We start from the raw sequence: 26,992 nt of genomic DNA on the forward strand, positions 1-26,992 counted from the left end.
GTGGCTTCAGCAGAGGGAAGCAGCCACTTTCAGTCACCAAGTCATAAACTAATGCAATATATTTTGAGGGGATATTGGAAAAAATGAGGTTATTTAGTGTAGACTGGAAGAGGGAGGGAATTACTGTTTCTGAGAATCAGAAATGCTACTACATTGCATTTTTAAATTGTGTCCAATTAACAACATGCTATATTAATGAACATTGTGTCATTCAATTTTACAACAGCCTTTTAGTTTAATTACTGTCACCATTTCACACACACATATATATGTATATTTATGTGTATGTATATATGTATATATACATACACACACACACACATATATATAAGTTTGAAATGTTCTTTTTTGTTTAAGGAAGACCGTTGGGTTTAAAATTCCAGTTGACAAATCATTTTTCTCCCAAAAACTCTTTTGGGGAAATATCTTGCTCAGAAGGAGGAAAAAGAATTTTGAGCCAAAGCCATTTACCTAGTTTATGGCCTAATTGTTACATGTTATAATAATTTTTAAATGATTGAAGTGAATGAATCCATAAACACTCACAGAAACAAAATATTTAGATGAGTCAGTACTGAAAGCTGTAAAAATCTCTCTCCTTTAGGAGACAGACCATCATTTGCCAAGCAGGCTTTAGTTGGGTAGGCTCTACAATTTTGGTGTTTGCATCTTGATTAGTACAATACCAATAAGAATACTTGCAAAAATATGAATATTTATTTATAAATTTACGTGCATGATTATGTACTACTAAACTTGATACATTTATCTAAAAGGAAGTAATTTAAAAGGATGCAAAGAACTATAGACAAATTTTATTTCATATATTTTTCTCCTATACGTCAATATAATAATTTCCAAACCTCTTTTTGGAGACCACAAGTTAAGACATCCATTAGCTGAAGATTTCTCAGGACTTGAAGGGGCAAGAGGTTATGAAAAGCCTGGAGAGAGGTGGGAAGGGGAAAGAGAGAGAAAGAAAAAGAGGGAGCAGAGAGTGGAAGAGAGATTGAGCATTAGTAAACTTTTAAATATGTAACTTGCTCCTAGATCATCAGCCTTTTGCAGGCAAACAGAGTTCCTGAACCAGAAGACTTCTCCAACCAGGCTGCCCGATAACAATGCATATGGAAATGCATATGCATCGCTCACAAGGGGGTGGCAGAGAATGTTGCCACAGCCTGGCTAGCTTTCCATGAAAAGGGGGTCTAAGGCTATTTCCCCAGCAAGAGCCTGGTAACAGAGAGTAAGCTCGCAGTTCCCCCGGATGTACTGATGCTCCAATCTGTGACAAAGAATGTGAATTCTCTGAGTGTGTGGCTGACCTCCAATGGGCATGTCACTGATACTCCAACTCAGAAGTGCTCTTCTTAACAGAAATGCCCAGGAAACTACGTGTATGGACTTTCTGAATAACTGTTGTTGTCAGCTCCCCAAAGACTTGAAGGAACTGAGGCTATTCAATAAAATGTTACATTTGTCACCCTAAAAAAAAAAAAAAACCTATAAGAGTTTTCAATTTTTTCATTTTACCAAGAAACCAAGAAAAATGAATTCAAGGGCTCAGAAAAAAATAGGTTTGTTATTGCTGCAGCTGCTGTTGCTATGGTATGTTTTCCTGAAATGGCCTTTTACATACACCTTCTCGGTGCTTTTTCTTGTTCATTGTGTACTCTTTTAATTTTGGAAATGATACTTACAGCCACCTGCTTAGTCATCTCATGGCCATGAATTTGAGTGCTGGACTGTGCAGCTCCACGACAAGCCCTGTGTGGACTGTGTGTTCTCTACAACCTCCTAATGGAAGCCAGATGTTATAAACATTTAACTTTCCTTTAGGAAATAATTATACCATATCATGGCAGATTTAGAAGGCACAGACTTGGCCTGAGATTCAAACACCCTCTGCTAATGAAATAAACAGTCCTGCAAATTAGTACTGACATCAGGGCACATGTTATTCCATGAATCTACCTCACCACATTTTCTTTCCCAGACTTTGCATTGGCAACTGGTATGAAATGGGCCAAGTGTCTTTGTACAAATATCTACCAAGTACACACCTCATAAGCCAGAATGGTGTGTACCAGAACATTGTATATATTGATTTTGGTCTTCCCTGACCTTTGCATAAATTCCTGATTTGCCTGCCACAAGTTCTATGTAGAGTAAGTAAGGAATAAAGAATCTTTGTTAAACATATAAATGTGTAGCTGGATTTTTCAATAGAACAGCTTTTATTTTTTTCTCCAGAGTAACATTGCAAGATAGAGTTGTCTATGACATTTGAGGTTAAGTCATATACTGGGACTGCAGTGCCTAATACACATTTTCTGCCTGTCACAGTTCTATTCACGTTTCAAAGCCCAGCCCACAGGTCCCCAGCTCTGTAGAGCTTTCTCCAATCCCTCCAGACAAAAGCAATTGCTTCTTTATTACATCTTAATAGCATATCTTAATCATATTTCTTTCTTTTATAATACATACATACATACATACACTTCTCTGATCCTAACCCTAAATTATAAACTCCTTGAGGTATTGAAATAAGTTCTATTTTTCTTTGTAATTGCCATAAAGTCCAGTATGCCCCACTAAGCATATAGGAGATAATCAACAAATATTTTACAGTGATTATCAACTTCAGCTATATCTTAGACTTACCTAGAACACTTTTTAAATTATCCCTACTCAGACCCTACCAAGAACAACTAGATCAGAATCTAGAGATTAAGCCCATGGAACTGGAACTTTTTCAGGTGGTCTTTAGGTATGGTGTCATAGGAAGAGATCTGATCTTTGACCCAGATGATACAAGAGCCCCTAAAACTCTTGGAATTTCCTGAGTGATAGGTTCATAGGAGCATCTTTTCTTCTAATGAGGTGATGCTTGGCAGCTGCTATATAGCTCCAGGATGGAGGCTAGTCACCAGAAAGATAAAGCCTTGACTAGAAGTTTGGAGCTTTCAGCCTCACACCCAACCTCCAGAGAGAGGAGAGGGGCTAGAGAGTGCACTAATTACATGGCAAATGATTTTGTCAATTTTGTCCATGAAATGAATCCTCCATAAAAACTCCTAAACAATCGACTTCAGAGAGTTTCCCTGTTGGTGAATGCATCCATGTGTTGGGAGGTTGGTGCACCCCAGCTCCATGGGACAGAAGAAGCTCCTGAACTCTGGACGTTTTGGACCTCTATATACCTCCTCATCTGGCTGTCAATTTGTACTTTTATAACATCCTTTGTAATTAACTAGTGAGAACAAGTATAGTGTATTTCTGAATTCTGTAAACTGTTCCAGCAAATTATCATACCTGAGGAAGGGGTCATGGGAACCCTTGATTTATAGCTAGTCAGTCAAAATTATAGAAGTCCCAGGGCGTTGGATGGCATCTGAAGTGGAGGGCATTCTTGTGGGACTGAGCCCTTCAGCTTTGAGTTCTGTGCTAACTCTGGGTAGTTGATGTCAGAATTGAGTTGCATTGTTGAACACGCAGCTGGCATCTGGGAAATTAGAGAATTGGTTATTGGTGTCAGAAAACACCCCAAACCAGAGCATTAAAACGTACACCCAAAATTGAGTATTTGATTTTTGGCAGTCAGGCAACCACACCAGCAGGTACGCGTGACAGATGTTGTACATGTTTTAACTAAATATACAGGGTGAGAGTCAGAAAGTCTCTTCTAGTTTTCAGTATCAATAAACACTGCCCTTGACCAAAAAATAAAAATTTACAAAACTTAAGTGCAAAAAAATCTTATTACTGAGGAGGATCATTCTATTTAGGAACCTGAAGCACACAATTCTTTTTCACAGAGGCAATCTTGAATATTCCACATGCGTATATTGCTTTTGCTTTCAAAACTGACACAGATGGGGAGTGGCATGGACCGGAAGCAGGTAGGAGAAATTCTTTAGAGATGATGAAAATGTTCTGAAACTAGGTTGTGTAATGGTTGCACAACTTTATAACTTACTGAAAATCATTAAATTATTTTAAAAATAGTAATAAAATTTTAAAGCACCACATGTAATTTTCTCTTTTCTGAATTAAGAGTATTTTTTCAAACTTAAATTATATTCTTGATATTTAATGCTGATCGTGGATGCACCAGCATGACATTCAATGGGGACACTCAATGGGGACAAGAATGCACCTCTTTGTCCCTGATAAAACTGGTTATAAGGGAAGTGCAGGCTGTTTGTAAGTCTGTCTGTCTCCCTCCCTCCCTCCCTCCCTCCCTCCCTCCCTCATTCTCTCCCTCCCTCTTTGTCTCTATCTCTCTAGTTTTCAACATAGAGCACAGCCATCTCCTGAATGTGCCTGCCCCAGATTTCTCATCAGGTTGAGTCTGCCTTGGCTAGGATACTCTCAAAGCTCCCGCCTCTGCAATTACCCAAACCCCAGGTGGCGCCTTCCAGCCAGTCCTTTTCTTTCACTTTCTTTTAAGATTTCATGCCTCCTAACAGCATTAACATCGCATGGCCAGGCAAGAGACTATCCTTGACCCTAGTACAGTTTTCTGGTCCCAGCAGGCAGGCAGCATTGTACCAGGGTCAAAGGGAAGAAGCCAGTATAGTAGTTTCTGTCCCTCAATAGCACTGCTGTAGCACTGGGACCTGCCACGCAGAAGGGCCCCCAAACTCTACCTGACATATGCAGATACAAATCTCCTGTAAGGGTTTCTAGCTGATCTCTCCTCATTGGAGGTTCCTTAATTTTTTTTTTTACCAGCCCCGTACCTGCTCCTAGCTGTGGTAAGCTGGGTTGAGATATGTGGATGCAGTTAGCAGGTTAATAATTGTATACCCGATTAAATCAGTGTTCTTGAAACAGTGGTTGAGCATTTAAGTAGGTGTGAGTGTAATGCTGTTGAAAGAAGGGGGCCCAGGAGTGACAGGCTCAGACCCCATTTGCAGTTCTCAGCAATCAACTCTGAACATAATGTTTGCACATCTTCTCAGCAAAATAAAAGGTCTACTTTGATCTGAATACATCCTCTACAAAGCCGGAATGACTAGCACCTATTGTTACTAGAGCATGCACCAGAAGACTTCACTCCAAGAAGCTAGTAAAATACTCCTTTCCACCCAAAGCAGCACTCTCCCTGAGAGAGGTTCTGATGACTAATATTGCATTTTGACTCTTCTTACATTTCTACTCATGCTCCATCACCCATTATAGGCTGGGAATCATGCATCTGGCCATCTGCTAATCTGATTTAACCCCCAGGGTACTATCACTTGGATGACACAGGAGACATTTTTTCCAAGGTTATCAGTGGCAGGGAGCCCAGGGGCCTACCTCTATGCTGAGGATATGAAAACATTTCACACTCACTTTCTGTTGCCAGCATCTTACCAGTGTTCCAAGGGGAGTGACTCTCATGTTGGGAATCACAGGCAAGCTAGCAAAGAATTGTGATGCTGTGATAAGCTTTGGGAGTTGATATTTTCAGAAGGGCTTTTAGAACCTTTCAATCACGCAAATAAAACAGTTGTCCACTGACCTAATAATACAAGCTCCCTTTTCTGCTAAGCACCGCCAACTACGTTACCAATGCATCATTGGGGGGGGGGGGGGGGATATCCGATGCTTCCACACCAACCCTGGCAGTCTTCATCAGTGACCCACGCTCCAACACCATTGAGGGGCCAGCTGTCCATATAAGTCCCAGGCAACACATAAATCACAAGGCTTTCTTATGGTGCCTAAACTGTCTGACATAGCCAGCAAACCATAACTAGAATAACATCCAAGTAAAAGAGTTATACTGCTGGACAAAGAGATTACCTCTAACATATAGGTCACATTAACAGATTTGACCAAGAGCATGAGAGGCAAAAACTCGTTTAAATTTTTATTGGTCTAGTGACTGGCTATCTAGGCTACTGATTTCTTAATTTCATCTTGCTTATATGAGACAAAAACCCAATTGCTTAGTTCCCCAGATGCTAGAACAGCAATCTCATTACAGTTTCTCTGTGAGATCTTTTTGAGAAATGACAATAATATGATGTGCAATGGTTCCATTATATTTGTTCAGTAATATTCCTTGAGAACCTAAACCTCCTTTCTGTAGGCCTCGCACTAAAGAGGATAGAAAGGTAAGACAAGTCAGGATGTGAAATGCTTCAAGATCCTCTCATGATTAGCACAATTAAATAAGAATTATTGTTACACATGTGTATGAGTCAAAAGTCTTGATTAAACTTGAGATTTTTTAGAATGATATCAGACTATTCAAGTCACTCATTAATAAAACAGACCCTAGTACCCCTTAACAATGTAACAACATGTATGAATCATTTATACAATTTTTCCTGTCAAATGATGTTTGACAATAATCAGATGATAATGAAATGTATAATTAATAATAAAAATGCCAACATCTGTTAGCTTGTTATTACAGACTTATTTTTCAGTGTACTATTTCAAATGTGTCATCGTTAACCTAATTTATATTAAAATCTGCTCAATACAATCTGCTTTCATTAGTTGTTCATTTGGGTTGGCATGCGACACCAAGGAGATGCTTCCCTCTCTGCCCTCCCGCCCTATTTCTCTCTCCCATCTAAACCGAAGATTCCCTCAAACATCTTCTAAAACTGGCTGCCTCAACTCAGATGTTCCGTCAGCAGATGGAGCAGGTTGGCTGGATGGTTGTTCTCAGCTGCAGATGATCGGTCTCTTACCTGAGAAAGTGAGATTGGTCTCGGGAAGAGAGCTGCCCCTCCTGCTGCAACCTCCATCTGCTATTCTTCTGTCTCCTGCCACCTGCCTGTCAGCGTCATCCTCCCTCACACCTGCACACAGTGGTGCCTACAACCTGGGCCACTTTCTTAGGTGGGGAGGACATGACTCTGCCCCCACTCAGGACCAGTCAGTGTCAGGGTTTAAGCTACTACTCTCAGGCTGACTCAAAGGCTGGGGGCAAATTTCTTTCAAGGGACAACCACTGGTGACCAGATGGTTTCCACCCTTGTAAAGCAAGGGTACAGGATGGGCCTGGAGCATCTCGTAGTGCCAGAAAGGAAGGACTTGCTTAAACAAAATTTTTAAAGATTTTTAAATCAACATATTAAGTGGCATGTGAAAGGGGCACAGATGGTGACTGAAAGAGCCCCCGATGGCCAAAGATGGATTGGTTTGAGGAACAAAATAAAGGAGTACTGAGTTATAACCCAAAGTAGAAAATAAATTTCCATGAAGCTATACTGTTATAAATAAATGAATGACTAGAGTAACAACTGGAAAATAAGAGTCAAATCTCTCAAGCAGAAGAATCCCAAGTAATTTATGGAAGTGCAACACCCTCAAGGAGGGGGAGCATATCTACCCACCCTTAGGAATGGGCGGCACATAGTGACTTCCTTCCAACGAGAACAGAGTGCGGTGGGGAGTAACATTTCACTGGAGAAACCTGACAAACACTACCTTAGCCAGGTGATCAACACCAGCATACCTGTTCATAAATCATGTTGATAGTGTGGAACTTTGATATGATGTCAGGAAAATGGCACTTTACCTGTGTGGTCTTCCTCCCAGGAACCCACAGTTCCATGCCTATCACAAGAAAAGCATCCTATAAATCCCGGTATTAGACATTCTTCAAAACACTCAATAAGCGCTCCTCAAATCTGTCAAGGTCATTAAAAGCAGCCTGAGAAACTGCCACAGCCAGGAGGACCCTAAACAGACATGACAATGAATGTAATGTGGTATCCTGGATAGGGTCCTGAAGCAGAAAAAGAAATATTTGTTTATTAATGTAACAAATGTATTACACTAACGTAAGCTGTTAATAATAAGGAAAACTAGTTGTGAAGATAAATGAAGTCTCTGTAACTATCTTCTAAATATTTTGCATACGTAAAACTGTTCTTAAAAATAAGGCCTTTTTTTTTTTCCCACAAGAAATACTGGATACCAGGGATAGTTCACAATGTGAAAAACAAACAGGCTGGAACCAAGCAAGAGTTTCATGCTTTGGGATAAGATGAACCAAGGTTTCTCAGGAAGAACATAAATATATAATCAGGCCTGTCTTTTAAGATACAAATACAAGTGTTTTGTCTTCAAAAGCTTGCTGTGGCTTTAGAGCCATCCTTAAAATCCTGCTTAACTTCACCTTAGAGTGAACTGGGAAAATCGTCCAAGCCCAGGAGGAGCTCAGAGAAATGTCTCATACACTAGTAAATTGGTGCTTGACTCGCAAATAGGTCAGTACCCATGAATGAACTTCCAGTGCACTTTAAGGGATCACCATCAAGGAAGTTGCTTATTAATTAATTAAACTGAATTTTATACATCCATGTGATCTTTTGAAGTGTTCTGTCTTAACAGACTTAGTTGATGTATTGGAGATGTTTCTTTTTCTTTTTTAAGAACTGAAGGTCATCAGGGTTGGCTGCTTGATTCCTTACTACCAGTAATGGAGCAAAGATGATATTACATAATATAATTCTGAAGTCAGGAGCTAACTAGTCATGGAAAAAAACCCTTATTATAGGCACCCAAAGGAATATTATATTTATGTTAAATATGGCAGTAGGCCAATCTGGAAGGAAAGCTGAACATTACATATGTTTTATTTTTTGTAAAGATCATTTCTTGAACAAAAAGTGTTAATGATATTACACACCTACACAGTCCTTTATATTCAAGAAATCTCAGAGTATTTCACCAGGTTTTGTTTTGTTTTGTTTTGTTAGTCCCTATCTACAGGGTTCACATGTGGGGGGAAGGGGAGTCAGTAGTGATTTTTTTAAAAATCCAGTCCCCAGTGGTCTGCCTTTGCAAAGCCAAGTTAAATGGAGCAGAGCGGGAGGGGCGAGGAGTTGCTCCAGGTCCCCACAGCTTCTGGCCCCCAGCGTCCACCTCTCCTTCGTCCCTTTCCCATGTGTTCACGCAGCTTAAGGATCAGGGTGAAAAAATGACTGGCCGTGGTGAGCAGCAATGACAGCAGGAAACAAGAACCAATTATAGAAATATCATGGCTTTAAACAGATTTTTAAAACACATTGAAACTCTTCAAGACCCAGAGCTAAGAGGAAGTGAGCCTTGGGTTCATTGGCAGAGGATCTAGCTGTGAATCCTGGGTCTGTTATTTGCTGTTTCTATAGCCTTTGGAATGTCTCTGTCTCTCTTCTCTCCATTTCTCTCTCTCTCCCCTCCCTCTCCCTCCCTCTTTCTTTCTCTGTTGTTTCCAAAATTCCTAATTCCTGCCTCATGGAGTGGTGCCTGGAGCTCTGAGAAGAAGAAGAATCTGCGTCTCGGCCAGGTGGATCCAGGCTGGCCGGGCTCTTCCAAAGAGCTCTTGGCCGGGAGTTTGTGGAAAATGAGGCTCCTTTTGTGAGGAAGAGGGAATTCCCCTGGCTTGTCCCACCTCAATTCCCATTTCTTAGATAGGCATCCAGGTTGGCAGGACCATTGATCCCGGCTCCTCTCCAACCACATCTGCCTTCAGCCACACTGAACTGTTTTTAGTTCCCCCAAATCTCATTTCTGTGTTCATCACTCCCTGTGCCATGAAACTCTGTGCTCCCCACCCCTGCTCATGCTAAAACACTCCCCTGAACTGTCACCTCTTTGATAATCCCAACACTCCTGCTGTGGGACAGTGCTCTGTGTGAACCTCTAAGGTGGAACAGAGCAAGCTGTGCCACAGCTGGTGGTCCCTTTGTCTGCCTTTCCCACCAGCCAGGAGGGCTGTATTGCCGAGGCTCTGGCAGTGTCTGACACGTGATAGCAACTCAGCGTTTGGGGAGTGAATTATGATCTGTTTCCCCAGCCTCCTTAATGGAGGCAGCCTACCTAACTTGGTGAGGATGACAGAATCAGATCTTTCTATATTTTAGAGAGAACTTGATGGACATTACTGTTCTATGGACAGTTAAGTCATATGCCTATGAAAGTGGATTCTAAAGCAGCCAGTACCAGCAAAGGCATTAGCGTTGGGTATTAACAGAAATAGTGCAAGTCTGAGCTGGCAAGAAACATAGAGATGACTAGTTCAACTCCCTCTTTTTACAAATGAGTAAACTGAGGTACAGAGTTTAAATATCCTGGTGGAGGTCATTCAGTGAATAGTGCAAGGTTCTGGCTCAAAGTCGGTGCTCTGTCTATGCTTCTGCACCCTGTGACAGAAACAGAGAGCAGCACACACTCAATAACAGCTGCTGAGTTCCTACTGGGAGTACAGCAGGGGGGCATGGCTTTTGGGGCTCCCAGAGCCGTAGGCCTGACCCTCAAAAGTTTTTATGTCTAGTTGGAGAGGCAAGGCATGCATGCACACATTAGATAAAAGCAAGGTGCAATCCCAGAGGAGGTACAAGGCAGCAGGAGACCTGGGGTGGTGCAGCCAGGAGTCTGGGAGAGAGGGAACAAAAGAGACAATGTAGGGGAGCAGAGAGTGGACCATGACCTCCAGGAGGCTGGGGCCAAATATACAGCAATGGTGAAGAAAGGCACTCCAGGAGCACAAGAGGAGGACAGGGAGGCAGGAGAGGTTGGGGCAATGCATGACTTTATCCAGTGCTTTTATTGTGAACCAGTTCAGATGGTGTTTGGAAAATGGCAAACTGGCTAGATATATTAAGAGATGGAGAAAGAGATGGACCCAGAGATAGAACTAGAAGTGGACAGTGAGGCAGAGAAGGGGATGGCAAAAGAGAAAGAGAGGCAGAAATAGGGATAAGGTAGGGTTATTCCACAGCCCAACCCTGGAGGGACTCCCTGATTGCATAAGGAAAAGGAGGTCTGAATGGTGCAAGTCTCTACTGAATCATATACGGGAGATGTCTTTCTCCATGGTCACCACCCTTGTATTGACAATAAAGCAGTTTGTGACGGCTCTACCACGCGCAGTGAGTGCAGAGGCTGCACTCTGTTACTTTGCAGAGGTTATCTCCTGCTTCTCTGATGAAGAGCATATTTTGGACTCATTGCCATGAACACACTTGCTTCTCTCTGCCATATACAGCATCCAGGGCCTGCGTTCTCACTACTCTGGGAGATCTGACAAATACCAGAAAATGTGTCTTGCTTGCACAGTGCAGCCTCCCAGTGCCTCTAGCAAGGCTTCTGATGCAGGTTTGAAGGAGGAAGGGACGAGGCTGAGAAATAGGCTTCAAATTTGTAACCCAGTTGTTGAGTGTGACATGGTAGAGTAGGTCTTCTCAAACTTTTACATACTTGCTAATTACCTGGGGACCTTATTAAAATGTAGATTCTGAGTTGATCTATCAAGCGGCTTGAGGTTCTGCATTCATAACAAACTTCCAAGGGATGCTGACACTTGTCATGAGCAAGGTTGCAAAGCATGTCTTTGAGGACAGTCAATTAATCCTGCCTGGTCTAACCTAGTGACCCTCTTTCCTGGGTATACCTGGGGGGCCTTTAAAAACTATGCCAGGTCTCCCTCCAGCCTTTCTGTTTTGTTTACTGTAATGAAAAACATTTAAAAATCAAAATATTTGCACCAGTGCTTGTTCTCCTACTTAATATTTACTCCTCCAAACATTATATACCTTTAGCCCTGACTGGTGTGGGCTCAGTGGGTTGTGTCTTGACCCACAAACCAAAAGGTCACCGGTTCAATTCTCAGTCAGGGCACATGCCTTGGTTGCAGGGTCAGTCCCCAGTGGGGACCAATCAATGTTTCTCTCCCACTCTTTCTCCCTCCCTTCTCCTCTCCCTAAAATTGTTTTTTGAAAAAACATATCCTTTTAAACAATTCATCAGTTTCTAGCATATTGTTGGTCCTCAATGAATGATTGATAAATGAGTGAAAAGGGACATACAGTTGTTACGTGCATACACAATTACACAGCATTGAAAATCAGTGTGTCATGGACAATGTCCTATCATTTAAGCAAAACTGTTTACTTATGGTAAAATTGGATTGCATCCACTAGACATTTGGATTGAATTAATCCTAGCTTTTCACTCACCTATGATAAGGAGGCCTTTTCTACATCCAATAGTTTATGCTGCTGGGTCATGGAAATAACTGAAGTGGCTCTGGGGCCTGTCCCATTCTCACCAACTGCAGGTGTTTTCTTTGGGAAGCCTGACTTAGTCTCAAAGGAGTGAATGGAAGCTTACGAACATTAGGAGAGAGGCTAAACTTAGCATATTGGAGATTTTTCAAGACACAATGTGTTGATCTGCATGTCTCTAAAAGGGCAAACACATCTGTTTCCAGGACAACAAAAGAACATCCATTCTGGTGAAAATGTTGAGATCAGCCTGTCCACAGTGAAGTGGGTGCTGGGACTCTATCTGGGTTTCAAATCCATTTCATTACTGGTGGCTTTGATAATTCAGAGAAGAAGGAAAAAGGAAGCCTGAGCAAATTATGTGGCACTTTCATCCCTTATTGGAAACATCTTTAAGAAAACAGTCAAGTTGTGGATAATGACTTTCATCTTCCTTTCATCTTCTTCTTCCCTCTTCTCCTCTATTGTGTTGCTACTATTGTCATCACTATAACAATTTCCAACTTAAGTGGCCACTTCTCCTTCTCTGAAGGCACAGGGCAAACATAAACTGTCATGTGTAATTCACAAAACATCTAGAAAACAACAAACCTTCCACAATTGCTCCTTGTCCAGCCCATGTCCTTGCCTTCTTTCTGAGTCTTCTCTCTACATAGACTAATTTATTTGCAGATTAGCTTGGCTTCAAGGTGGTCACAGAATAGGTGTGAGATGTCTGCCAAGCCATCTGAAGAAGGGTGTTTGAGATCATAATGCCTACCCAGAAATGAGAATTTGCTGAAAACATGTGGAAGTATCTCCTTTTCTTAAATCTTCACCCAAGGACATTTTTTCATTGCTTTTAGAGAGAGAGGAAGGGAGAGAGAGACATCGATGCAAGACAGAAACATCAATTGGTTGCTTCTGATATGTGCCCAGACCGGGGATCATACGTGCCCAGACCAGGAATTGAACCTTCAACCTTTCGGTTCCTGGAGGACGCTCCAACCAACTGAACCACACTGGCCAGGGTAGAAGTTTCTCCATTTCTAACAAGAAAAATACACTTCTGAAGAAATGTTAGTGGAATCGTTTGGGAGAAAGAGAAAATCTCCTGATGCTATTTTCAAGATTTTTAGAGTGGAAAGGAGAAAATCAAATTGCCATAGCTGAACTGGAAATATTCTGTGGGCAGTATGATTCTGAATCCCTGTATTTCTCTCTAAGCCCAAAGGGCCAAGTGTATACTGATCCACATTCATACTTAGGACCAAGCATTCACTTTCTCAGATATGATGATAAAAGCAGCCAGGGAGTTCAAATTCAGGGTAAGAGTGAAAGGAAATGACTGATGTGTGAGTAGGACTGGACTTACTAATTCACTAGGCAAACGTGTCCTCTTTGGCAAAATATGTCACTAGCTGAAAAATACATCACTATCCACCATCTTCTCTGAAAGCTGTGATAAACAAATTCCATATTAAAACAAGATTTGCAGAGACTAAAAAAGGTCTGCATTTAGGTCTCTTCCAGACTGCAGCTGTGACCAAAAATAATGAAGCAGAACTGTGGTTAAATTGTTCAGCAACCTACACCCTCCATATTCCACTAAATCCCCAGGTGATCTTTTTTTTTGTCAATGATGATTCTTTAGCTTAGTATGGGTTTTACTAAGACAAGACAAAGCAGCATAGTTTGGCTATACAGTCTAAATGTTGTAATTACAATTTTCCTATGAGAGCAACATTTTGGATATAAAGTGTACTTTACAATGCAGTGCGTTTTAACTACCAAGATATACACCTTTCTAAGGAAGCCCTATTGAAACAATGTAATATGTAGTATGTCAACAAGTACCAATGTATACATAAAAGCAGAAATGTGTGGTTGGTTTTCATGCAGTGAGCTATTTCTGCTGGGGTCTGTCAAGGGCTATTGCAGCTCCCTTTGAGCTAACAAGATTGCATGATTGAAATTATACTCATTAAAGGTTTTTATTTTTCAGCAGACAAGTTGGGGGCACACTTAAGAAGTATTGACTATTTTCTGCATGTGCAAGTGTGTGTGTTAATATATTCTGTGTTAATGTATGACAAATCACATAGATTTTTTATCCTCACCCGAGGACATGCTTATTGATTTGAGAGAGAGGTGAAGGGAAGGACAGAAGGGGAAAGACATCTATGTGAGAGAGAAACATTGCCTCTTATACACACCTCAAAAGGGGACCAAACCCGCAACCCAGGCATGTGCCCTGACCAGGAATCAAACCCGCGACTTTTCAGTTAATAGGGACGACACTCCAACTGAGTGAGCCACACCTGCCAGGATGACAAAGCACATACATTTAAAAAGAGGGGAAGATAGAAACACATTCATTCTTAAATCAGTATGATCAATTGCCAATAAAACTAAATTCATACATTTTGAACCTTGCAAGTTCTACTGAATAAAACTGTCCTGGATCAGAACTCACACCAAGCACACACAGTTGTGGACAGAAGAACTTGCACTGACAGCCTTTATGGAGGCAAATTCCTCAAAGGATCCGAATAGCCTGGTTTATTCTACAGATCGTGAGATGGTGATAGCTTGTTAGATAGCACAGCTCCAATGCAGTGGAACACCTCCTGAATATGGAGCAGACACTCAACATCCCATCCCAGAGCAAGCACCAACATGTGGCAGCTGAAATATTCTTTACTACACACTTACGTGCTTATATTCTGAACAATTTGGAAGGTATAAAACCCAACAGAAAACAGAAGAATCCAAACCTACTTAATGATACAAAACATATAAAATACCTATGTGTAATATACAGCCACCTGTATACTTTATATATAAGTTATATATGTATAAGTAAATGTATTTTATGTGTCTATTTTAACATGGCAATATATTGATGTCAAATGATGATACAAAAATATATGTAATATATATACATGTATATTTATGTATAAGTATATATGTATATTTGTTTGTAAATGCGTGTGTGCTTGGAATGGTCCTATTGTGATATGTATTATAATATTGAATTCAGAACCATAAGGAACCCATTTCATAATGTGAATAAATGCTCATTCCTGTAGCTCTGTGTGGCTATTTCAGTGACGTAAGGAGGAAAAATTCTGTAGAAAAGCTTAGGTATAAAGAGTTGGAAACAAGGCTTTACATGTCACTTAAACAGAAGCATTGAGTCAGGGAGACCGACGGAAGAGACACATCTCTGAGATGTATCTGTGGGGCAAAATGTACTAAAAATAAATGCCCGAAACAAATGACACTGAGTCATTCAAAGCTGAATTACACGAGCCAGCAGGACATTATCAGTTGGCAGGAAACAACTACTCAGCACCAATCAGAGTGGCCTGTCCAGGACGGGCTTTGCTCAGAGACCTTCACCCAAATAGAGAGGGAATGGGTACCAGGCACTAGTCATCCAAAAAAAGGGCTACAACTCTTTCTTGTGCAAATGCCTGGAGGACCAACAGATGGCAGTTCACTTTCATAGAAGACAAATCTCTACAGCTTTTCAAAGATATTGCTACAAAAGAGCTCCTGTAGGCAGTTTCTGTAATGAAAGAGTAAGGGCTAATAGTGTACTTTTAAATTTTCTTTCTCCACCAGCTCCAGAGTCTGAGCTGAAGAAACATTACATGAAAAAGTATGGGCTTGAAAAACTATACACTGAAAGTATTTCTTGTAAACATAGCTGCTTACCAGCCCCAGGTAAGAAAACAGAGGTTGAAGTCCAGCTCATTGGCCTCTGGTGTCCTTTCTCAGTCACCGCCACTGACACAGATAGAATTTACTGAGCATCTATAATATGCCATCCACGTGCTAAGCACTCATGGGCATGGTCACATTTTATCCTCCTAGCGATCTTGGGAAGAAGATTCTAGCACTGGGTTAATTGACTTGTTCAAGGCAACAGTGCTAGTTGAATTCAGGGTTCAGGGGTAGACCTAGGTTTGTCTTAGTCTGGAGACCTAGCGCAAACTGCTGCGCTACACGGTCTCATTCGTGGTATCCATATACCAGCCCATGGACCAAGATGTCAATGTCACCTGAGTAGGGGCTTGTGATGCAAAAGCATGACATCTAGTCCAGAAAACCACTCTGGCTACTTGAAAACTCACAGATGAGTGATTTTTGCTTAATTCAGATTTGAAGATATGCTGCCATAAGAGAGGCTCAACATAAATCCTAATATATATACCTGACCCCCAAATCAGTAATTAATTGCTGATTGCTTCTCAATAATCAAGTTACCATGCATTTATATAGTGGTTAGTATCACAGGCAGCTTTTATTTCAAAACTCATACTTATTGTCATTTTATCTGTACAATAACATTGGAACATAAACAAAACAATCATTTTCCTCTCCCCTATATGGATTAGGAAAAAGGAGACTTGCAGAGGTTAAGTACTTCACCAAAACCACAAAGCTAGTACCACACTCACCTGAGGCATAAGACCAAGGTGCTATTTCTCTTACTCTGCTGCATCCCAAGTCAGTGACTTAACTATCTAGCACATTTTTCCCAATGTATTGAGTGCAAATAAACAGTTACTTAGCAAGACCTGGCAAAAAAAAAAAAAAAAAAACTACGCAGTTTCTGATACACTATTAACAGTAGCATTTCCAGTTGTCTTAGTTTAGAACTGCTTGCCTTGGTATATGGCCCCAAGGGAACCAACCCCTCTGCCTGCATGAAGCACCAGGGTTTCAGAGCGCTGGTTCATTTCCATGGGACAGTACCTATATCGTAGGAGGCACCATTAACATTTGTTTTATGAGTAAATAACTGTAATCTCAGCACAAGCCTTTTATAACAAAAAAGCTTTTCTTCACCATTAGTACCTCTAGGAAAAGAAACTGTGAGATATTGACAGATAAATGAGTCGTGTTCAAACGTTAGTCCCTCTTAGATCGGGAAAAATCATATGTCAATATTGTATTAATCAGTGCTGTTACTCTGTACTCTTCTCTCTTCCAAGGTATATATATTTTGCCAAACTATTGCCTAAGAAGATGTATTTCAAGTACATGATAAAGCATTATCTCATCAATCTATTCATATTTTCCCAGTACTGATGCAGTTCAGATGAGAAATACAATGAAAATAAACAAAGTAGTGTCTCATGTTTAGGCATTTAATAGACTTGGAGATAAAAGACTAACACTCAGGAAACAGAGAGTATACTGTAAGGAATAAACTGACTGACTGAGCTTTGGACAGTGGGTTCTAGGAATTCAGCAAACTGAAAGACCATTCATTAAAGCTTCAAGAATGTCAGGAGTTGAACTGAGTCTAGATTTTCTCTTGCCCCCAGTGCCATGCCCTACAGATTAGTCACCAAGGCTTGGGGTCCTTTCTTTACAGTTTCTTTTATATTCATCCCCTTCTTTTTTTCCCCCCACCACTACCATCTCAGTTCACAGAATTAAGCCCTTTAGGAACAGTTGGGACTATGGTGAATTGGGAGGCATTCCTGGAGCCTACTTGGGAGTCACAGAGAAGTATTTGAGTTCTGGTTTTACCAAGAAAGGTGTGAAATTCTCTGAGTTGGAGTTTTCCCCACTTGTATTAAATGAGATAAAATGGAAGCACTTCATTAAAAAGGTCAAATTCTATAGACATGTACAGAATTAGTGTTCTTACCCCCTAAACTCTACAGTGTCTCCATCTTCTGTCTCCAAAACGGGAGTGCCCAGCAGGGAGGCCATTTCCCTAAAGCTGACCTTCAGTTACATGCTCATTAACGAGAAAGGCTTCATCACTCCCCACAATTAGCCCCAAACCCCCGTTCCGCTTTCTCAGCATGGCCATCATCTGTGAGTCTCCCTTCAGCCCAGCTGCGCCGGTCGCTCTCTCGTGCTTTGCAAGCACTGCAGCTGGCCCCTGCCTGCGCGCACCTCACACGGTGAGGGGTCTAGGTGTCCTTCAAGAGTGGTCTGCTGAAATACTGCATTACGGCCCTAATTTCCCAAGTCGGCGGTGATCTCATCCTACTCTTATCATTCATAATCTGATTTTCGGAATCACTTTTTCCCGTGCATTATATAGTACTCTCCTTCACTGGGAAATGATCATTCCCGGTGATCAGGAAGTAATTCTGTCTATTTGGAATTCCCTGCTCTCTTTAACCAGTGTTTTGCACATAGGAGCTTTACTCAGTTAATATCGAGTAAATCAACATTTCTAAGATATAAAATGATAAAAGAGAGAAGCACAAAACAAATCCATTGTTTTCATGAGAAACGCCAGCTGGTCTTTGTGTGGTTTTCTGGGTTTGCAGGAGACTAGTACGTTCAGGGTTAAGAAAAGTTTTACTAACCTCTGCAGCTGTTTGTGGGTGAGCTCAAGAACATTATGAGATTAGCAGGGATAAGATGCTGAAGTCTGTGCTAGTCTATGGAATTCCCCAGTCCCCACCCCACCCCCAACTGCCCCCTTCTCTTCTTCAAAACCTGCAACCCTCTCCACTTTCCAGAGAGTGTTAAAAATGCAACTTTGGAATTATGTAGCTAAATAATGTGGAGTACTTTTGAGTCGTATACACACAAAAGTTCTTGCGGGGCATTCTTTGGTCCACTCCAAGTGTAGACAATGCTTCTGTGGCATACATTTTAAAATAAGAATAACAACAACAACAACAATAATAGTAATATTTGAAGACTTTACATGTAACTGTGCCTCACACATCTCAAAAGAAAACAAGGTCCACACAAATACTCCAAGATTGGCTTGGTACTATAATTGGCTCATGGTACCCCTTGTACGTGAAGATTGTGGTGCCAAGAACTCAAGAATATTGATAGGCTTAATCACCACGCATGCTTATTCCTCCAGATTCTCTTGGCTAGGAAAGGGTATGATAAAAATATTTCTGCCTTCTTAGCAGATAAACATGCACATACACCTGGCACAGTATAATTGAGGGAAGATCAGTTTACAAGGAAAATGCATGATAATGAGAAATACTCTTAAATCAAGGCTGAATCACTCCTTACACAGAAAAGCTTCAAATAGAACTGTAACCTGAAGCTGTTCTCATGTGAGCGTGCTTAATGTGCAGTGCAATCTGCACATAAAAAAGGAACTTGACTCCTCGGGAAATAATAGAGACTCTTCAAATATGCAATGAAAATAAAAATCTCAAAAAGCAGAGAAAATAGACTGCTGTTGCTAATTCCTAGTACTCACACACTTTCCAGACCCAAACTCCTCCATAGCCAGGCCTATAGAGAAGAGTCGATGCCACTTCATGTGTTAAATATTCCCTCGACTGACTTGCTCTTTCCCAGACAGAGCCTGAAGGTTCTCCAGGAGCCACTTAGAGACCCAGTGACTCTGTAAAACTTTGCCTAAACACCCTCCCAACAGCAGTACTCACTATCTTTGTGATTCAATGAGGTGCTCCTAAAATAGTTATTTAATATGGATTACTAATATTTCACATGTCTTGTCCATGCAACAATATCATACATTTCTTGGTGGTAAGAAAAAAGAAAACAAAAATCTTCTGTAGACTGCATGGTAAATGGCCACGTGGAAGGCATGCTTGTCCATGAATAAATGAATGGGGAATTAATCAAGGATTAAAAGTCCCTGGCTCATACATTCCCAAATAAGTGAGGAGCATCATTAATATATTTATCACATATTTAATAAAGCTTACATAGTTTCAAGCACTGTACTAGGTTCTAGAAATTTAGTGGTGAGCAAAATAGGGAAAGTTCCTGCTTCTGGGCATTTATAGTGATACTAAATCTTATCTTCCATGTTGGTGTGATTGTAAATCTTCTACCAAGGTCCCATGAGATTAGGGTTTTTCTTAACCTAAGATAAGGAAGAAAGAAGGGATGATGATAACCTTTCCACTCCAAACTGGGAGACTCTTCCTCTTTCAGTTTAAGATGTTAGATTATCATTTACAACTGTTTAGCTAGTTTTGAAATTACATGATGAATCTTTATCGTTTTCTTCATACTTTTCATGACTCCTTATTGAGGAAGATGAAGTGAATGGAGTTGGATGGCTTCTATATCTCCAATTCAATAGATCTTAATCTGACTCCACATTCAAATAACCTGAGGTGCTTTTAAATACATTATAAATGTCAAGTTTTGACACACAGAGATTCTGATTAATTGGCCCAGGTTGGGATTTGGGCATTCATATTTTCTCCTTTAACTTCCCAGGTGATTCTGATATAAAGCTATGGTTGAGAACTACTGTCATAATTTCTGCCTCTTCATAATTATATTCTTAAATCCTTCTGAATAAAAAGTCAGGAACCTAAGAGGGAATAATATGTGCACATATATATTGTTGCTATTAATACTTTCAAATATTTTTTTAAAGATTGAAAGCAGCCCAGGAAATTTACACAGATCAATATATGACTGTTTTTAAGTGAGTATGCACTTTATTTTAAATATAGCAAATATATTCAGGTTTTTCAAGGAAGATGAGTTAAAAGGTCATTATTCATATCTGGAAACCTATTGTGGAAAGAATGAAGGTCTTTGAATTGAACAAACAGAGCTCTGCAAACTATCAATGTGTTCTTAAAGCTTCTCTATTATAAAACTTCTCTATTCCTCAGCTTTCTCACCTGTAAGTTAGATATACCAAAGTTCATCTTTAAGAGTTACTTTAAATGTTAATTGAAAATTCAAATACAATTGATTCTCATTATTCATGGATTCAGTTTTGCAAATTAGCCTACTTGCCAAAATTGATCTGTAACTCCAAAATCAATACTTGTGGCACTTTCCTGGGCATTTGTGGACATGCACAGAGCGGTGCAAAATTTGATTTGCTTGACACACATGGGCAGCTGAAGTGCTTTCTTTTGTCAGGCCTCATCTGGCAAACCAGTGAGTTTCAACCTTTTTCATCTCATGGCACACATAACTAACTACTAAAATTCTGCAGCGCACCAAACAATGTACTTTTTGCCGATCTGACAAAAAAAATAGGTATAATTTTGATTCATTCACACCAGACAGCTATTGTTGTGATAGCTGTTGTCATTTTTTTAATTTGACAATCTAACGAAAAGAGGTCAGTGGCCCTGTCTAAATAGTCAGGTACTGCATGTTTTAAATATTCTTGTGGCACACAGGTTGAAAATTGCTGCTGTAAACAGTTGTTCTTCTCATGGCCTATTTAACACCTTTATTTTTAGTTTTTTGCTCTTTATTTCCTTTTTGTTAGTAATTCACTGTTTCACAAAATAGCTTGCAAATGTAGAGCTGAAGTGCTGTCAAGTGTTTCTAAGGACAAGAAGCTGTGACGTATATTATAGAAAAAATACACATATTAGATAAGCTTTACTCAGGCATGAACTATAGTGCTGATGACCACGAGTTCAGTGTTAATGCATCAATGAACAATACATATTAAACAGGGTATCTTAAAATAAAAAGAGTCGCAAGCAAAGTTATGTGTTGACTAGTTGACAAAAAATGTGACCAAGGCTCACAGGAACGTAACCCTGTACTTCCCCTGGGAGCAGTGATTCAGCTTTCTCTCATTCAGTGTTTGTAGTGACTTTACAGAATATCAATACTATGACTCAGGGTGGGGAACACACAATACAATGTACAGATGATGTGTCATAGAATTGTAAACCTAAGATGTATGTAAGTTTGTTAACCCATGTCACCCCAATAAATTCCGTAAAAAATAAAAACAAACAAACTATGAATAATGATAATTGTGTAAAGTGCCCTGTGTGATGCCTGGCACACAATTCTTGCTAGAAAATGTTAGTTTTTGTAATCTTGTCACCCATTATTAGAAATGTTTACTATAAAATTATTTTAAATTAAATCCGGATATGAATGGACACATTGATTCTATTTGTAATAAAATTTGCTCATTGCCTTATCTGTAAGGACAATTCCATGTGAGCTTCTGCTGTCCAGAATAGGGCCTTCTAGAACAGCCAGTCTCCCATAAAACCTTCATACTCATAAGTAGGTAGAAAAACATATGAAACTTTTTAGCAGCAAAGAAGCAGTGCAGCACCAAATGCAGCTAGTAAAAGCTGCTGTGTAGATGGGAAGAGCCCACTGATGAAATAGCAAGCCTACCTTTTGCAAAACACTACAAAACCTGCTGAGGAGAAAGATGGTGGTCAGCATGCTGACATCACTTAGCCACAGAAACAGGTACAAAAACCAGTAAACACTCCAAAAGTGGAATGTAATGAGTGACAAAAGGTGGGGGAGAAAACAACTACAACTTTTAGGATGCAAAGAATACCTTGTTTAATGCCTCTAACCCTAGAGGATATCAGGCTGTCATGTTGAAAACAGGTCATTCAATTGTATCAAATGCTAGAACTCCCCTAAATATGCTACTCTTAACAATAGGATGTGTGCCATCTCTGCAGAGGAGCAGAGCACTGGAGAAACTGTACAGTTCAGCTTGTCTTCCTCTAGTCAAAAGCAAAAGACAGAAGCAAAAAAGTAATTGCTAATTATAGACAAAACTGGGTGAGCACAGACAAATGATAACGAGTCAACTGAGTAGTAAGCCTGTGTGTGTGTGTGTGTGTGTGTGTGTGTGTGTGTGTGTGTGTGATGACTTTAATGTTTGCATTGGGATAGTAAACTTTAAAGCCCTAAAATCAAAGTTAAGGACAGAAAGCTGTTAAATGTTTGTTGGTTCTTGAAATTGTTACATAGTCACATACTTAGGATTTCTGTATAAACAGACAATATGATTCCCCATGTGTTTGTTTTTGTGTCTGTTAGCAGAGTTTTATGATTTTATTCAACTTGCTCCAACTCATTCTTAGTTATTTCCTAAGTTTTCAACACTATTGTTATTGTTATGGACAGTATTTTTTCCACTTTAATTTTGATCTAGGGGCTACAAGTATAGGAGAAAGTTATTTATTTTTGCATTTTTTATTTTTTATTAAATTTAATTTAAAATTTAATTCAGAAAGAGAAAAAGTTTGTCTAAACAATTCATGTTCTCCTCCTTTGCAACATGTATGCCTTTTGTATTAATCCATCAAAACTTAGAACTCATAGAGAACTGTACCCCATGCAATGACAGAGGAGTTCATTTCTTTATCCTGACCTTAATATTACACTCTAGTGTCTTATTATAAGAAAGATGGTGGTAGTTGATTTGAAATATTTTTGTGATGCTAAACTGTTATTCTTTACCTAAAATGTTATTGACTGTTTTAAAAAAATTAAATATTAAATTTTATCCAAATCTTTCAACATCTCTCAAAAAGTTTATATATTTTATTCTGTACACATCACATGTAAATAATCATATTACTAAATACACTAAACCATCCTTGTTTTCCTAGACTGACCAGCAGAACTTAAACAGTTATAATATTATTATAGTATTTTTTCAATTCTTAAATGCCATCAATTATTATGCTAAAGAACTTCTCAATGGTAAGAAGAAACATTATTATGGAAGATATACATATGGTTTATAAAGCACTTCTCAATTTTAAAAACATTGAAGTTGGAAAAATATATAGCTTAAGTTAAAGAAACAAGATAAATAAATAAAATAGAAGACTCCTAAATTTACATATCACAGGTTGATTTTTAATTTAGTCAATGTCATTCTTTAATGACACTAGGCAAAGCTGTCTTTGTCCAATTTTGGTGTTAGAGTATGCAGTCTTGACCCCCAGTGCTTCTAAATATTTGGTCCATCATTTTCTGGCATCTATTATGATATCTTACATAGCTTATTTAATGTTTTTCACATTAGTCACATAAGTCTACATAATAGTAGCAAGCTGTGCTAAAATATAAAGTTAAATTATATTAGGCATATTCTGTTTAAGAAGGCATAAAGACTGTCATTAAACTTATCTAAACTCATACACACAATAGCTCTGATTACATAATAGAGGACGAAATACCGTTTTAAATAACAAAACAAAAAAATATATAAGAATAAGCTGAACAAGAAGTCAGCATAATTTTTTATGAGGGAAACTACTCAGGAACAAAAAGTACATACCTTATCCTTGAACAGTAGGTTTCAATGTTGTTAAGGTGCCAGTTTTCAAATTAATGAATTAACTTAATGGAATCCAAATTAAAATGCCAATGGAATTGTTTAAATTAGAAAAACAGAATATAAAGTCCTTCTGGAAAAATGAATACATGGGAATAGCCAGAAAATTTCATAAAAATAGAAATAATAAGTGAGATATAACTTAATTGCTATATAAATGTATTTCTACAGTAAGCCATTTGGTATTAGCATAGTATATACAACAGAACAATAAGATAAGATAGAAAGCCCAGTTCAAAATATATGTAGACAATGTAATATATAATATATGTAATGTTAAAATCAATGGAGAAATAAGAATCATTAAATAAAATGGTATTGGGAAAATGGCCAGCCTTCTGCAAAAGAATAAAGCTATGTCTCTTACCAAATATAAACGGATCCATCAATCAAATGTTTTCTAAAGATGAAAGTAATAGAAGAATTATATAGGATCATAATTTTTGTGTTGTTTACGAACTTGGAGTGGGAAAGGTTTTTGTAAGCAAGAAAATGATGACATAAATTTTATTACAAAATTAAGATTTTGCATGACAAAAGTATTTTTAAGGAATAAATTTCTATTTGTGTCTTATGACAAAGTGATGGTTTACCCTATATATACAAAGTTCTTAAAATTCAATAAAGAAAAGGGTGAAGATCATGAATACACAGGTAACAGAAAAAAGAAATACAAACGACTTATAAATATATAAAAGATGTTTAATCTCACCAACAATTAAAAATACATAAATTGATCCTGGCTGGTATGGCTCAATGGATTGAGTGCTGGCCTGCAAACCAAAGGGTCATGGGTTCGATTCCCAGTCAGAGCACATGCCTGGGTTGTGGACCAGGTCCCCGGTTAAGGGCATGCAAGAGGCAACCACACATTGAATGCTTTTCTCCCTCTCTTTCTATCCCTTCCCCTCTCTCTTAAAGTAAATACATAAAATCTAAAAATTAAAAATTAAAAAAAACATAAGTTGAAATAAAATTTCAACCTAAAAATTAGAAAAGTTAGAGAGTGTTGGCAAGCATGAGCTGAAACAGATACTGTCATTTTAATTTGTTGTTAACTTCTTTAAAAAGTAACTTGATGATACATATTAAAGTTTGAAATACACATACTCTGTGACCCAGAAATTGCCTTTTTAGCAATATATGTAAGGTATGCTCAAATACAATAAACAAGTAATAATGATAATTATCACTTATTGAACATTCATTATAGACCAAGCATTACTCTAAGTGCTCTCTATATAGTATTAATCTATTTAATCCACACAAACACCTATAAACTCCGTATCGATTAGGAGTGCTCTTAGCTGCAAATAACCAAATGCCCACTGCAGTGGGCTAAGCAATTTAGAAGTATGTTACCTAATTAAACAAGAAGTTCGGAGGTGTGATCCTTGGTGCACGTTGGCGGTGTCGGTTTGTGGTGCAGCAGTCTGGGCTCTGGTTGGCGCCCAGGCAGCTCTCTTGAAGCTTTCTCAGGGTGGCAGGATGGCTGTGCAGCTGTCGCTGTCTCACACAGCTCACATGCAGCCTCAGAAGCAGGGAGTGAGCCAATCCGTGCCTCCTTAATGCATCTCCGGATTGGGATTGAAAATCTGACTCGAAGCCTCACACAGCACCAGCTTTCTTTTAGGTTTCATTGGACAGATAATATGAGTAGCAGCTTTATCCAGCACTTAATAATCATCAGACATTGCTCTAAGTTCTTTATACCTATTCACTCATTTGGTCTTCCAAATATCCTTTATACGGTAGGAACTATTACGGTCGCTGAGAAGCAACCTGCCCAAATTAACACAGCTAATAAATGCCGGACCCAAAATTCTTACCCAGCAGCTAACTCCAAAGTCGCACTCTTAAATAATTAACTGTATTACCAGATCTTATGTCTATGCTCAAACTGATCACTAACAAAGGGGAATGTTACTGCCAATCTTGCTAAAACAATTTTTTTTTCCCTCTAGGGCTGGATGAAGAAGGGTGGGGAGGGGAACTCAATTTATTTGAGCATGTTGCATGGCCTCCAAGACAAAGCCACCATTCTATAACTTTAGAAAGGAGAAAATAGTTGCTGGGTAGGCAATCAAAAGCATCTGATATAGATAAGGACTGTTGTCCCCACCTAACAAATAAGGAAACTGAGACAGAAGTTAAATAACTTCCCCGAGGTCATGCTTCTTCTAAGGGAAGGAATTTCTTGAAATGTTCAAGTAAACATCTGGAAATAATCTAATTGTATGAATAGGCCAAAATAAACAAATTATGGAGATGAACATAATATGATAATTTGTTGTTGTTTTAATGGGCTAGATTTATATGTAAATAGAGAGAGAGAGACTTATGGTATGTTCTAAGCTTAAAAAATAACCGTAGCAACGTACAGGAAAATGTGTGTTTTCTGTGGGCAAGAGTAAACACGTAAACACACGTAGACATGCATGCTTGCAGAGGCTCCATTTGCCTATAATAGGAGTTGCTCTGAGGAAGTTGACCTAGTGACCAAAGCAAGGAGAAAACATACCTTTTGGTGAACATGTCTTGTAGTGTTTGAATTTTTGCCAGAGGTATGTATTGCTTTTTTATTGTTTTATTTTATAAACAAATTCACAATATTGCTTTTCAGTTAAAATATCTAGTTTATTTAAAACCTGTTTTGACTTTTACAAGTGATATTTTTCTGTCCAGAATGACTCCCAAGCTTCTTGGAGATCTTAAAGAGTTGATTTTTCACTGTATTTCTTTATACTTGTTCGGCTAGTTTGAGGGAATCATGTTTTCAAATGCAGGTTTATCTAATTTGAAAAGCAAGATAGCCTGCTGCTCTCATCTGTTAATAAAGTTAGGCTGGGATAAAGAAACAGACACATTCACCAAATGTCTTCTGAGAGTGAAAAGGAGCCTTTCAGTTTGGGACTCT

General features: G+C 39.1%; 1 long non-coding RNA gene across 1 annotated transcript; it reads right to left on the reverse strand.

The window, feature by feature from the left end:
- Window positions 1–838: 838 nt before the first annotated feature.
- On the reverse strand, window positions 839–25,502 carry LOC150016437 (uncharacterized). The gene is made up of 3 exons (XR_016510050.1): window positions 25,438–25,502; window positions 3,316–3,505; window positions 839–944 (listed from the first exon to the last, which is right to left on the reverse strand). It is a non-coding gene; the product is annotated as an uncharacterized LOC150016437 (long non-coding RNA).
- Window positions 25,503–26,992: the final 1,490 nt, after the last annotated feature.

This window comes from Furipterus horrens, unplaced genomic scaffold, assembly GCF_987537825.1.
Source record: "Furipterus horrens unplaced genomic scaffold, mFurHor1.1.pri manual_scaffold_3, whole genome shotgun sequence".
Lineage (NCBI taxonomy): Eukaryota > Metazoa > Chordata > Mammalia > Chiroptera > Furipteridae > Furipterus > Furipterus horrens.